This window comes from Chiloscyllium plagiosum, unplaced genomic scaffold (genome assembly GCF_037043375.1).
Source record: "Chiloscyllium plagiosum isolate Xiang-an unplaced genomic scaffold, Cpla_swu_hap1 HiC_scaffold_15, whole genome shotgun sequence".
Taxonomy (NCBI): Eukaryota; Metazoa; Chordata; class Chondrichthyes; order Orectolobiformes; family Hemiscylliidae; genus Chiloscyllium; species Chiloscyllium plagiosum.
In genome coordinates this window covers 55,800,097-55,812,631 of record NW_028270153.1, presented here as the reverse complement: position 1 = coordinate 55,812,631, position 12,535 = coordinate 55,800,097, and positions in this window count along the sequence as shown.

The following is a 12,535-nucleotide window of genomic DNA, read 5'->3' as shown; positions in this document are numbered from 1 at the left end:
GCAAATATGGCAGTCTGCTGAGCGTCCTTCTCTCACTTTTTCAGCAGCTTCCTCCCCAGTGTAACGTCTGTTCATCTTCCATTTCACACTGTATTCCAAGGAAAATGTCTGCTACTGTACTCATGTGTTTGAGCAATTGTACAGAAATTGTCCTCCTGCTTCTGTTCCACTCCCTGTTGACTGTTGCAACTTTAAACAACTATAGAAAGCAATAAACAGTCGTGAGGTTGAAACAACAAAAAGAAAAATCAATCAAAAGGCAGCCAGTAAGTAGTTGATAATCCCTTTAAATAACAATGTTGAGAGAACCTTCCATCTGCTGCTCAATGCGTGCTCAGCTGTGTGATGTTAAGAGAGGACACCAACTGGAACTTTGAGCTCCAAAATTGTACTGAATCAGTGCTGTACTCTGATTGACTTAATGATCTGCTTGTTCTGTATGTTTCCTGTGGCTATTCACAGCACACAGGCTAATCCTCTCATCATTATTTGCACCAAAATGTGTGCATATGCCACCACTTTAGGGCTCCAAGGGCAATCCTTATGACCACAAAATGTGCACAAATTATTTACGTTTCTCATTATTTGAGAAGCTTAACTTTAATAGGAAGATCCCTGACATTCAGTTGAAAAATAATAACTATAAATCAAAGCCAACAAGAAACCTAATATATGGATCCAGAGAGTCGTGATTCAAAGTTGATCTTAGGAACAACAAACAGGTGATTCTTTTACTGCTCTATTTAAATTATGTTCATATTTTAAAAGTTTTTTTTTATTCATTGAAGGGATGTGGCTAGCCCAGGTTTGTCAATCTCGAATTGTCCTTTCATGTTGCCTTCCCAAATGACATAATCCTTTCGGTGTAGGTTACAAAGCCAATACTGTATGTAGGGGATTTGCAGCATTTTGACCCCAGTGATACTGAAGGAACAGTGATGTATTTCTAATTCAGGATAAGGCTTAGAGGGGATCTTCCAAGTGAAGATGTTCCCAGGCAACAGCTGTCCTTGCCTTTCTAGATGGAAGCTGTTCATGGATCAGGAAGGTAGTTTTGAAGGAAACTTTCTGTTTTATTGCAGTGCGTCTTGTAAAAGGTACTCATTGCAGTCAGTGCATCGGTGGTGAAGGGAGTGACTGTTCAAAGTGATGGATGTGGTCCCAATCAAATGGGCTGCTTTTTTCTGGATGGTGTCAAGCACCTCATGTTAATGAAAATTCAACTGTCCAGACAAATGTGTAGTTTTCTATCATACTCCTGCTATGTGTCTTGCAGCTGATAGCATTGGAGAGACAGGAGATAGTTTAATTGCTATTGAATTTCCAGTCCATGAGCTCCTGTTGTTGGGGCAGCATGTAAATTGGTGGTCCAGTTCAGATTTTGGTAAATGGTAACTGCCAGATATTGTTAGTGGGGTATTTAGAACTGGAAATTCTATTGAATATCAAGGGGACATATTTAGAATTGCTCTTATTGGAGATAGTCATTGCCTGGCACTTGTGTGGCATAAATGTAACCTGCTACTTCTCAGCCCAAGCCTGGATGTTATCCAGATGTTGGTGCACATGGACTCTTGCTGCTTCAATATCTAAGGAGTCACAAATAATGGTGAAATTTGTCAGCAAACATCCCCTTTTCTGACATAATGAGAGAAGGTCATTGATGAAGGAGCTGAAGATATTTGGGTCTAGGACACTATCCTGAGGAACTCCTGCGGTGTTGTGCTTGGACTAAGAACTACAACCATGTTTCCTTGTATTTGGTTTGACTCCAAACACTGGGGTGTTTTTCTCCTGATTCCCACTGACTTAATTTGCTAGGGTTCCATGATGTCATGCTTGTCAAGGCTGTTAGGCACAGACACTCCCACCTCACCTCCGGAGTTCAGTTCATTTGTCCATGTTTAGACGAAGATTATGATGAAGTCAGGAGCCAATTGGCCCTGGTGCAATCCAAAATTAACATCAGTGAGCAGGTTATTCTAGGTAGGTGGCACTTGATAGCACTGCCAGGGACCCTTTCTACTATTTTGTGGATGATTGAGAGTAGAATAACAGGGCAGTATTTTGTCAGTTTGGATGTGACCTGCTTTTGTGCACAGGTTATAACTGGGCAATTTTCAACATTGTCAGACAGATGCCAATATTGTAGCTGTACCTTTACAGCTTTGCTCATGGCATAGTTAGTTCCGGCACTCGGATCTTTAGTACTAGTACTGAAATATTGTCATGGACACTGCCTTTCCAGTGTCCAATGTCTTCAGTAAGTTCTTCATTTTTTTCTTGTCTGTTATTCATTTGTTAATTCCCACATCCACTCTATCAGCTGTGTCCTTTCAGCTTCACCCAGTTTAGTCAGTAGTAGTGCTGTTAAACCATTGTTGGTCTTGGACATTCAAGTGTCTCACTCAAAACATGTTCTGTCCCTTACCAGCCTCTGTGTTTCTTCCAAGCTCTGTCCAACATGCAAGTGTACAGATTCATCATGGGGGCATGCAAAGGAGTGAGGGATTTAGTAGCAGCATCATGTTTCCTTGCCCAGGTTTGACCTGATGCCAAGAGCACATTGACATTACCTGAAATTCGCTGTCTAAAAGATGGTGGAAATACTTTTAACTTTGACTTTCAAAAGTGATTAGACAATTCAGGTATACCAAAAATTTGCTTGGTGAATAATTCTCTTAAATTGCTGGTAAAGGCATGTTAGGCCAATTGGTGTTGATTTCTGCCAATTGGTCTATGATTTAAATGCATGATTGTCTCATTCCTTCCCCTACCCTTGTGCCAATTCATTGTAACTAATGCTGAAACTATTAGTAAAGAAGCTCTCGCAATGCTTTGGGAAAGGCAGAACATAACTGGGGCTACCTTCAATGAAATCTGACAAAATGGAAACCTGTTACCAACATGAATAGAGTTTTTGAAAATGCAACTATTACACCAGATTGTTAGACTAGACTGGATTGACAAAGATGAATCTGGAGATGTGATATTTGTGGATTTGCAATATTTGATCAGGTGATATGCAAAATGTTAGTACACAAGTTAAAGGCTCATGTGTTGGGGGTGATACATTAGCATGGATAGGGGGTTATTTCACAGACAGGAAGCAAAGAGCAGGGTTGACTAAGACATTTTTAAGTTGGCAAGCTGTATTGCAAGGATTATTGCATGGGTCTCAACTATTTCCAATCTATAGTTATTTAGTCCCTTATTCTGAAATTAGATTAGATTAGATTACTTACAGTGTGGAAACAGGCCCTTCGGCCCAACAAGTCCACACCGCCCCGCCGAAGCGCAACCCACCCATACCCCTACCCCTACATTTACCCCTTACCTAACACTACGGGCAATTTAGCATGTCCAATTCACCTGACCTGCACATCTTTTGGACTGTGGGAGGAAACCGGAGCACCCGGAGGAAACCCACGCAGACACGGGGAGAACGTGCAAACTCCACACAGTCAGTCGCCTGAGGCGGGAATCGAACCCGGGTCTCGAGCGCTGTGAGGCAGCAGTGCTAACCACTGTGCCACCGTGCCGCCCATGCTTTGAATTCTCCAGTTACAGAAAAAAATGGATATCGCCTCTCTAAATGTGACTTGGCAAGTGGTGAGAGGAGCAAATAGTGCACAGGTTAGCAGCAGATAGATCATGTCCCCTTCCTGCTGCCTCAGCCATTCTGTTCTGGGCATAAGGTCCTGACCCACTAGCAATTAAGGGTGTTAAGTTGTCAATTAACAATCACTTGAAATTACCACTAGCCCTGATTGCCGGTCTTTCTTGTAGGTGGAAAAAGTGAAACAAACACACAGTGAATACTGGAGAAACTCTGCAGGATTTGCAGAATCTGTGGTGAGAGAAACAGAGGTAACATTTTATACCAAACTTGTGGCTACATAGCCTAGATCTCATTGACTCTCTCCAGCTTCCAGTAGCTGCTGACCTCTGTTTATCCCAAAGCTTCAGCTAGGGCAGGACTTCCCTAGCGTGACATCTATAGATCAAGTACCTGTCTAGAGCTTGATTCAGCAGGTTTTCTCGTTGATGGAGGCTGGAAAAGGACAGGGACATTAGTCACCATGAAAGACATCTGCCTTTTGTTTCATCATGCTTAGTGCAAAATGAATTAAACCCTGAGAAATGACTCATTTTATATTTCCTATAAATCCTCTTCATAATTCTGGCTGTAACAATGAGATCACATCCAATTCTTCTATACTCCTGTTAATTTACTCAGTATCTGCCCACTGGGGACAACTGTCTCATCCAATCTATCGAGTTATTGAATCTTCGCTCCGATGGAAGCATTTGCAAAGAAACAGTGAGCGATGTATTTGTTGCTCCTCCAAAGTGAGGTGGGAATTCAAGCTGCAAGAAGGAACCAAAGAGATAGTGGCAAGTCAAGTGAGCGAGCAATAAGGTGCCAGTTGGAGTGTAATGAGCGGAGGTGCTTGGATATACACTTTGGCTATAAGAACAGAAAACCACAATACCTTTTAAGAGGAGTAAACCTTATAAATTATGATGTTCAGAGAAACATGGATGTACTTGTATGAGAAACATCAAGAGTTAGGATGCAGGTATAGCAAGCAATTAGCAAGTGGCATGTCGGACTTTATTGCAAGAGGATTGAAATACAAGAATAGACAAATCTTGCTACGGAACACCTAGAATACTGCGTGCAATTTTGATCTCCAATTTTAAGAGGGATATAGTTGCACTCAGACAGTAGCTAGAATTTACGAGGCATGACAACTCGCTCATCCCAGGGCCTTATGAGGTAAGGCTAAGTAAGTTGGATCTATATTCTTAGAGGTTTAAAAGAATGGTATGTGATCTCATTGAAACATTCACGATTCTGACAGGGTAGACGTCAATCCCTCAATCTGATACGGTCATTCCGGGGTAAACTGATGGACTAGAACAATGCCCATCCTGCAGTCATAACTATCTATTTGCTGCAGGCAATCTCAAGCATTGGAGAGCTGGGCTTTCACCTCTCACAAGTAATCTCACCTCTTCACCCTCTGGTGCTGGAGTTCAGGAGTGAGCAGTTCAATGATTGTAGGCAGGCCCACATAAAGGGTGGCAACCTGGAGTAAGGTCAGTCAGGGGTAGTGTGCGGTCAATATTTGCCCACCTAAGGGAGAGATGGACGGAGGTGTGTTTCAAACTACAGACAGGGAGGAAGGAAGGAGGGACACTACCTTCTCAAGGGTGCCACCAATGAGCAAAGGAAAACCTCCAAACCTCCTTCTCTTCTGCCATTTTAAAACACTTGCCCACTTTCCCATACCAAATATTATGGCGTGGGCAGAATAATTTTGTGGTCAGTATGTTAACAAGATCATTTATTGATATTGGTGGGCAGTTTGTTAATTTGAGCACCCACCCACGATCTGTACTTTGGGTCTGAGTTTGGGGGTGAGTGTGAATGAGATGGGCTACCCACTCAATCTACTTTAGATTAGATTAGATTAGATTAGAGTGTGGAAACAGGCCCTTCGGCCCAACAAGTCCACACCGACCCGCCGAAGCGAAATGTAGAAATGTATGTTCTACATTTACCCCTTACCTAACACTACGGGCAATTTAGTATGGCCAATTCACCTGACCCTGCACATCTTTGGACTGTGGGAGGAAACTGGAGCACCCGGAGGAAACCCACGCAGACACGGGGAGAATGTGCAAACTCCACACAGTCAGTCGGGAAATGAACCCGGGTCTCTGGCGCTGTGAGGCAGCAGTGCTAACCACTGTGCCACCGTGCCGCCCACATTCCCCAGCGCCAGAAACACAGGATAAGGGCATGCGACATCCAGTCCATTGTCACCCCTAACTGGGGAATCTAGAATAGGGTTTGTGGTTTCAGGAAAAGGGACCAGTAACTGAAAGTTTTCTTCACTTGAAGTGTTATGATTCTCTGGAATTCTCTATCTTTGAGATTTGTGGATCTTTTATCAGTAAGTATATTTAAGGCTGAGGCAGACTGATGTTTGGTTTCTTACAAATTCAGGGATATAGGGAGTGGAATTGAAGTGCAGTATCAGCAATGACAGTTTTGAATAGTGGAGGAGTCACCCACCTCCATCCATCTCTTGCACTCTCAGCTACCCTCCCCCCCCAGCCCCACCACCCCCATTTATTGCTCCACCCCCTGAGGCTCCCAGCCTCATTCCTGATGAAAAGCTTTTGCCTGAAACATCGATTTTCCTGCTGCCTGAATGCTGCCTGACCTGCTGTGCTTTTCCAGCACCACACTCTTGACTCTAATCTCCAGCATCTGCAGTCCTCACTTTCGCCTACATGTATAGTTCACTCCTACTCCTATGTCTTATGTCCTTATGCAGTATTTTGCTATTAGTATTTTGCTATATTCAGTTGACTTACTTTCAACAAGTCTCTCCTGTTTTGTTCACAACCATTTATAACTGCCTCCCCTCCCACTGGCTGCCTTGAGCCAGAGGTACCACATGATAATTTCTGTCAACATTTTTTACGAGTCTGATCCAAATGATTGGTATGCAGTGCATTGTCTGTGTGCTGTTTTATACCAAGGTTTCAAATGTTCCTTTCTATGTTACACTCTGCCTGGTGATTTGGGTTTCAGACATGCTGTGGCTTGTTCTTCTCGTTTTTTGTATAATCACACGACCCTCTTGTGTTCTTAACTGAAATAATTACAGGAATTGCAGTCTGGATTCTTATCTTTACAAAGTATTTTAACTCCCGCTGCAGTTGCTTCCACCCCACCTTTTTGGTAATTTGTTCTTGAGATCAGACAAAGCGGCACATATTGCTCATCCTTCCTGAGAAGCTGGTGGTGGATGTTCCTTAAATCACTGCAGTCTTTCTGATGGTGGGAGTTGCAGAAATCCAAGATTTTGACACAAATTGATGAACAGACACTAATTATGTGTCAAAAAGTGTGGCACTGGAAAAGCACAGCTGGTCCTCGGTTGCTGCCTGACCAGCTGTGCTTTTCCAGCACCACACATTTTGACTCTGAGCTCCAGCATTTGCAGTCCTCACTTTATCCTAGACATTAATTATATGTCCAAGTCAGGAATGGCATTTGGAGCGGAACTCACAGATGGTAATGTCACTGTCCATTTGTGCTTCTTGGTGATACAAATCCTGCTTCCTAATCACCGACTCCACCCTTCTCCCTATTAATTGACTGAGCTCAACTCATTTTCTACTTTGGTGTAGTATTTAACCCAGAGATGACCTATTGCTTTACCTAACCGACCCTTCACTAAGACGGCCTGTTTACAGCAACTGACTGTATATCTGCCTCAACTCATTCACTGCTGAAAATATTATCTATTTGCTCACTATCTCTAGACTTGTTTTTTTTCAATGCGATAGGGCCGACCTCCCCCATTTTGCCTTCTGTAAACTTGAGGTCATCTCGAGCTCTGCAGCCTGTGTCCTTGCACCCATTGTTCCTGTGTTTGCTGGCTTTCATTATCTCGCAGCCAAACAAAGCCATTTAAAAAAAATTCATCCTTGTTTTCAAACGCATGCACACCTTCTGTCATTGGCTTCATATCTCTCCATCATCTCGGCAATCTCCTCCAGCCTGACAGTCCTCAAGATATCTGCACTCCTCTTGTTTCTTGGGCCTTCCTTACATTCATCGCTCCACTGTTGGTTACTGTGCCATCAGTTGCCTGTGGCCTGCGCTCTGGTACCCCCAAACCCCTGAGGTCTCTACTGCACTTGCCTCATTTAAGATGTTCTAACTCTCTGAGCAACCATTTGGTCAACTGTTGTAATTTTGTCTTCCGTGGGTTGTATCAGATTTTGCATTATTATGTTCCCATGAAACACCTTGAAACATTTTATTATGTTAACAACATTATATGAATACAAGTTAATGTTGTTGATCGAGGTCACCAGATTGCAAAGTGTTTTCTTAAGTAAGATTGGCAAGATGTTGCTGTGCGTTCTATTGACAGTCCATTGGTAATGGAAGAGGTGGATTTAAGTTCTAGTGAGAGCTGCTGATGAGGTGCACTGTTTTAAATCGATAGGATAGATCTTAAAAAGTGTTGTTGTGGCTGCACCCATCTTGTTGCTGATGAGTACACTTCTGTTACTTGTTCTATAGTTGTTGCAAGACTTTGAGCAGTCAGTAATTTGGTACTGGTCACAGATTACTTAACCTCTGCATTAGTCTTGGAATCATAGTGTTGCTATGATGACTCAGCTAAACTCTTAGGACGCTGGTAGTGAAGAGTTCAGTGATGCTCATATCATTGAAGATCAGGGAAAGGTGGGAATGAGTGAAAAATGGAGCAGCATTAACGGTCATTTGGCAGAGTTCTGCAAACCACAAGTACCGAAAGAACAAAGACAATTACAGCAAAGGAACAGGCCCATCGGCCCTCTAAGCCGATCCAGATCCTCTATCCAAATCTGTCACCTATTTTCTCAGGATCTGTATCCCTCTGTTCCCTGCCTATTCATGTATCTGGCTAGATACATCTTAATGACGCTATCGTTCCTGCCCCTACCAACTCCGCTGGCAATGTGTTCCAGTCATCCACCACCCTCTACGTATAGAACTTTCCACGCATATCCCCCTTAAACTTTTCCTCTCTCACCTTGAATGTGTGACCTATTCTGCATGATCTGAGTGTGGGCGAGTGTATCATGTTAGAAATAGAAAACTGAAAGTGGACCAAAGTTTTATGCATTGATGTTTCTCTCATTCAGTCCTTTATTGAAGGATTAACTCCCTGCTGGTATTGTTAGTCACTGCAGGTATGATTAGGAGCTGACGTTAATTGGAGCACAAAAAAAGCCTGTTTCTACGGCAAGACAATAACATTATGGCATTGTTGCTGGACTAGTAAGGATCATGATTGTGTCGGTACTCAGATTCCCTTGGAATTTTCCAGGAGAGGTGAACACCATAGGGGCTGAATGTATTATTTGCTCTCTGCCATGATATTTCGATTTAGTTACTCTTAGTTTTGCTCTTTTGCTTTTTTATTATCAGTACCATGCCCCTGATGGGCAGTTATGGTTTTCCATTATTTGATTATTTGATTTATTTTAAACAAATAGACTGGTTTCTGCCAGGCAAAGAGGGGCTGATTTATGGGGCACAATTATGTTGGAGTATGAACAAATGTGAAAGAGAAACCAGTTCCTGCTTCTCCCTTTATCCAAATGAAAGACCATTAGTGTCAATCATCAGGCCTTGTTTGTTCATGAGCAGGAACTCTATTTGATTTTCAACATTTTAATGCAAAAGCTCTTATGTCAACTATAGCATCTTAAGTGCTGCCTGCCTAAGATTAGCTAACTCAATGCAGAACAGAAAAGGGCTCAGACCATGCATCTTGCTGCTATAAATGAAAAGAAATGCAGCTGTTGGAAAATCTGAAAATAAAAGTTGAAGAAGCTGGTGATAATGTCTGTGCCATTCAATAAGCAGTTACCTTATACATGTTCCAAACTTCAAGAGGTTACAGAGACAAGACTGAAAAGATAATCAAGATTAAGCTGTTTCCATAATGCCTAAGCACCTTAAACTTCTGCATATTGCTTTCAATGTAGGCAGTGCACAAACTTTGTACTGCCTGCTGATTTAAATGTGTAACCAGAAATAAGTTCACTGCTGAGCAGCTACAAGCCTTGAAAAAGCTAATGTTACCTCGCATTTGAAAATGCATTCACTAACACTGATCATGAATGTGGGATCATTGAAGTTTATGTGAGACTCCATTCCAGTTCTCAAAATATTGGTTCTATTTCTTGGTTTCAAACTTTTTTAGGATACACGGCATAATCTTAAAACAAAACATGGATGTTAAAAGGAAATGTAATGAGCTTCAAGAAGACGCATCTCCTATTTAACCTTATATTGCGCCAAAACTTTGCTTTTCTGATGAAATGAGAGAGTGATGATTTTTATGTCTGTTGACTTATCTCACTGGAGAGAATGAGGAAAGTCCCCTTTTGACAGAAGTACTGTGCCTGCCTCATATTCTCATTCTTAACTGCAAAAGGTGATTAAGCTTTACCTTTCAGAGTGCCGACCATGCTGATCCCTCCCACCTGCAGTCTTTTGTTCCTAGTTCTAGCCTGTCAGACAGAACAGTGAATGAGATTTGGAGACACGGTGGAGTTGTTTCTGAACACTGTGTGTCCTGCAAGCACAGTTTGGAGTGTAGTGTAAATGAACTGAGTTTTAACAGTAAGTACAAAACATGTTGCTGGTGTTTACTGCTTTAATGGCAATCTTTGCTTCTATTTTAACTGCACTGCATATGTTTTAAAATGGATACTTTTGTATTTGCAATGGTTCTAATTACTAATTCTGCAGAAATTAATCTTTGCTTAGGCACTATGGAAACAGTTTAATCTCTATTATCTTTTCAGTCTTGTCTCTGTAACCTCTTGAAGTTTGGAACATGTATAAGGCAACTGCAAAAGGTCAGCTTGCATTAATTGTTCTTTGTTAAGGCTAATCTAACTGCAGCCTGTCCAATACTCATCTCGTCACCTGTGTTTGAAGCTTAAAACGCAATACCAGGTTCTCATTAAAAGTAAGTGAAGAATCTTCTGCTTTTGTTGGTAGCAAAGGGGAGAATAGGCATTTCATTAAGTGGATTCGGGAGGATGGTGGCTAACTGAACCCTACAACTCATCTTTTGCTTCCATCGGAATTAAATTCTGGGCGGGCTGATCCAATTAGTGACCAGCTAAGGGCACCATCCCACTGCTACTGCGAATAATTCAGCTATTGACCACGCAGTATGCACCATACAGGCAACCCGTCAACTCAGGCAATAGGTGTGGGAGTGCCCTTCATTGTAGGTACTGGGGCCTCACTGAGGGCCTGGACTTTGGAAAGGGATGTAACACACTGACACCCACCCCTCAGCGCTCTTTACTGACCCCGAGCTCCCGCGCCCCATGACTCACTACTCTCTCACCATCAGATCAGATTCCAATCAGATACAGTCTTGCCTACATTTGAATGCAAACATCTAACTAGACGATGTAACACAATATTAATTGCTCATCAGGTACAGATGGAAGCAGATGCCAAGCCTTGGAATTAGCATAAAAAGTTCTGAATCATTCATTCCTTCAATTGAAGGAACAGGAACTAAAGAATATCCGAAATCACTTTGTGAAATGCTTTTAAAATGTGTTCACTGCTGTAATGGAATAAGTGTAATTCCACACAACAAGCTCCTTAAACAAAAATGAAAACAATCTGCTTTACAATGTTGGCTGAGGGTTAAATATTACCCAAGACAATAAGGATAACCCCACTACTCTTCTTTGAGAAAGTGCTATAAGATCATTTACCTCTACCTTTTGGGGGAATGTGAGACTCAGGTGTAGCATCTCAGCTGAAAAATGACACATCTGGCAGTACTGCAGTGGCGTGGCAGGCTTCATGTTGAAGCTCTGGAACTCCATATGAGATGTCCCTCATGGTCACATTTGTGGACCAGGGAGCTAGCCCACATAACTTCCCATGTACTCTTCAGTTAGCGCCATTATACACTTGAAGGGCAAGTGCCAAAGTTGGCAGTCTGTCTGCTATGTATCATTAAATAAACAGTGGCTAATTATGTAAACCTATTGATGTATGAATTACACATTTCCACCTAATAATCTTTGATAATCCTTGATTTTAAATAGCTACAATACCTTAGAATCACTTTCCTCATAAGAATCTACCTACCTCTGCCTTAACAATACTCAATGACCCTACCCCAATGACCTGGATACTGTGCTGCCCACAGCATAACTATGATTGGCATGGGCAGCTGGGCAAGAGTGGTAGTTCTTTTTTATTGATTGGGTGGACAGGGTTAGGAAATAAGGAGGTACATCTTACAGAGGGTGCACTACACATATCAAGGGCAAAACAACCCCCTACCCCCATCCCACTCCAAGATCTCGAAAACCTCTTCTTTGTGGGTCAGCTGATTTTGAAAACCTGCCCCTCCTACTCCCCTCTCTTGTTCTTCCCTGAGCTCGACGGCCCTTTCATGGTCACCTTCATGTTTTTTTGTTAAGTCCCCATAGCAACCGCTTCAGAGACCAAGTGAAGTGTAGATTGGGCACACCTCTGAGGATGAGATTTCCTCTTGTTGAGAGGTTGTAGTCCCATTCGCTACCAATTTAGTCCATACTTACGGCTGTGGGGTGGACTTCTTTGGATAATGTCACTTCCAGTTGACGCCTGTTCTGGAGGAACAAGCAGTTCTCCCCCATACCCTGTTAAAAAGCAGTCCAGGTGTGGGACTTGAACAATCTGACCATAAGTGCTACAAATTAAACAGTCATCCTTTAATAAATAGCAGAGGCGAGTGAACTAGATTGTATAGGGGGACATTAGTTTCTGTGATATTCGGGTACTTAATAATTCTTCAATAGCCAAGGGAATTGTTGCGCTGAAGTTGGAAATGATTGATTGTAATTCACAAAACTTGGAAATTCCTGTACCAGAGGAGGTGCCATTTTGCCACCTCATTCCCGTGAAGCTGGTGAG